The sequence below is a fragment of the Lepisosteus oculatus genome, chromosome 14, assembly GCF_040954835.1.
Source record: "Lepisosteus oculatus isolate fLepOcu1 chromosome 14, fLepOcu1.hap2, whole genome shotgun sequence".
In the NCBI taxonomy this organism is placed as follows: domain Eukaryota; kingdom Metazoa; phylum Chordata; class Actinopteri; order Semionotiformes; family Lepisosteidae; genus Lepisosteus; species Lepisosteus oculatus.
Window position 1 is genome coordinate 23,715,747 of NC_090709.1, and position 2,500 is coordinate 23,718,246.

At 52.0% G+C, this 2,500-nt stretch overlaps 3 non-coding genes and 1 pseudogene across 3 annotated transcripts in view; all 4 read left to right on the forward strand.

The window, feature by feature from the left end:
* Positions 1-451: 451 nt before the first annotated feature.
* Positions 452-570, forward strand: LOC138217218 (5S ribosomal RNA). Its single transcript, XR_011180930.1, has one exon. It is a non-coding gene; the product is annotated as a 5S ribosomal RNA (ribosomal RNA).
* Positions 571-1,103: 533 nt separating this feature from the next.
* Positions 1,104-1,222, forward strand: LOC138244159 (5S ribosomal RNA). The gene has a single exon (XR_011192773.1). It is a non-coding gene; the product is annotated as a 5S ribosomal RNA (ribosomal RNA).
* A 537-nt stretch (positions 1,223-1,759) lies between these two features.
* Positions 1,760-1,878, forward strand: LOC138218005 (5S ribosomal RNA; annotated as a pseudogene).
* A 537-nt stretch (positions 1,879-2,415) lies between these two features.
* The window catches only part of LOC138245211 (5S ribosomal RNA), a 119-nt gene continuing 34 nt past the window's right edge, over positions 2,416-2,500 (forward strand). The window contains exon 1 of the ribosomal RNA XR_011193824.1: positions 2,416-2,500. This exon is cut by the window's right edge and continues 34 nt beyond it. This is a non-coding gene — a ribosomal RNA (5S ribosomal RNA).

Sequence of the window (2,500 nt, forward strand, 5' to 3'; positions counted from 1 at the left end):
TGTCAGCTTTGGCGAGACACGGGTGCTTGTGTATTAGCGTGAGCGTTTTTTATTCTGATCATGAACAGTTTTACAAGTCCGCAAAGGATCGAGGAAAGGTTTATCGCCAGCTGAAAAGAGACAGCGCTTCGGCTGTGGAGACTTGTTCGGCTGGCGTTATGAGAGTCGCGTTTTTCAGAATTGTATTGAGATCGTTTTCCACAGAGCTCAGATGTCAAAGCACAGCAGCAGCTCTCCACAGCGATCCTCTATAGCGCCCTTTCTCCCGCAGCTCCGTCCTCATTGGAAGGAAGCAAGAGTGAAAGGCTGAAGTGAAATAGAGCGGGGACGAAGGCAGTGAAGAGAGAGAACGTGGGAAGAAGAGAAAAACGCAAGGGAAAAAAAGCAGCGTCGTAAAAGAGGTGACGGAGCTGTCCTCTCAATTAGAAGGGTGCCAGCGAGCCTTGCTCTTGGTTACGGCCACACCCCCTTGAGCACGCCTGATCTCGTCTGATCTCGGAAGCTAAACAGGGATGGGCCTGGTTAGTACTTGGATGGGAGACCACCTGGGAATGCCAGGTGCTGTAAGCTTTTAAGCGCAGGAGGCGCCCTATCCCCGCTCCCTCGTTCATTCCCCTGTTCACACATGCAGTGCGGCTTGTCCGTCTGTTTGTCAGCTTTGGCGAGACACGGGTGATTGTTTATTAGCGTGAGCGTTTTTTATTCTGATCAGGAACAGTTTTACAAGTCCGCAAAGGATTGAGGAAAGGTTTATCGCCAGCTGAAAAGAGACACAGCGTTTCGGCCGTGGAGACTTGTTCGGCTGGCATTCGGGGAATCGCGTTTTTCAGAATTGTATTGAGATCGTTTTCCACAGAGCTCAGATGTCAAAGCACAGCAGCAGCTCTCCACAGCGATCCTCTATAGCGCCCTTTCTCCCGCAGCTCCGTCCTCATTGGAAGGAAGCAAGAGTGAAAGGCTGAAGTGAAATAGAGCGTGGACGAAGGCAGTGAAGAGAGAGAACGTGGGAAGAAGAGAAAAACGCAAGAGAAAAAAAGCAGCGTCGTAAAAGAGGTGACGGAGCTGTCCTCTCAATTAGAAGGGTGCCAGCGAGCCTTGCTCTCGCTTACGGCCACACCCCCTTGAGCACGCCTGATCTCGTCTGATCTCGGAAGCTAAACAGGGATGGGCCTGGTTAGTACTTGGATGGGAGACCGCCTGGGAATACCAGGTGCTGTAAGCTTTTAAGCAAAGGAGGCGCCCTATCCCCGCTCGCTCGCTCATTCCCCTGTTCACACGAGCAGTGCGGCTTGTCCGTCTGTTTATTTGTCAGCTTTGGCGAGACACGGGTGCTTGTGTATTAGCGTGAGCGTTTTTTATTCTGATCATGAACAGTTTAACAAGTCCGCAAAGGATCGAGGAAAGGTTTATCGCCAGCTGAAAAGAGACACAGCGCTTCGGCTGTGGAGACTTGTTCGGCTGGCGTTCGGAGAGTCGCGTTTTTCAGAATTGTATTGAGATCGTTTTCCACAGAGCTCAGATGTCAAAGCACAGCAGCAGCTCTCCACAGCGATCCTCTATAGCGCCCTTTCTCCCGCAGCTCCGTCCTCATTGGAAGGAAGCAAGAGTGAAAGGCTGAAGTGAGCTAGAGCGGGGACGAAGGCAGTGAAGAGAGAGAACGTGGGAAGAAGAGAAAAACGCAAGGGAAAAAAAGCAGCGTCGTAAAAGAGGTGACGGAGCTGTCCTCTCAATAAGAAGGGTGCCAGCGAGCCTTGCTCTCACTTACGGCCACACCCCCTTGAGCACGCCTGATCTCGTCTGATCTCGGAAGCTGAACAGGGATGGGCCTGGTTAGTACTTGGATGGGAGACCGCCTGGGAATACCAGGTGCTGTAAGCTTTTAAGCGCAGGAGGCGCCCTATCCCCGCTCGCTCGCTCATTCCCCTGTTCACACGTGCAGTGCGGCTTGTCCGTCTGTTTATTTGTCAGCTTTGGCGAGACACGGGTGCTTGTGTATTAGCGTGAGCGTTTTTTATTCTGATCAGGAACAGTTTTACAAGTCCGCAAAGGATCGAGGAAAGGTTTATCGCCAGCTGAAAAGAGACACAGCGCTTCGGCTGTGGAGACTTGTTCGGCTGGCGTTCGGAGAGTCGCGTTTTTCAGAATTGTATTGAGATCGTTTTCCACAGAGCTCAGATGTCAAAGCACAGCAGCAGCTCTCCACAGCGATCCTCTATAGCGCCCTTTCTCCCGCAGCTCCGTCCTCATTGGAAGGAAGCAAGAGTGAAAGGCTGAAGTGAAATAGAGCGGGGACGAAGGCAGTGAAGAGAGAGAACGTGGGAAGAAGAGAAAAACGCAAGGGAAAAAAAGCAGCGTCGTAAAAGAGGTGACGGAGCTGTCCTCTCAATAAGAAGGGTGCCAGCGAGCCTTGCTCTCGCTTATGGCCACACCCCCTTGAGCACGCCTGATCTCGTCTGATCTCGGAAGCTAAACAGGGATGGGCCTGGTTAGTACTTGGATG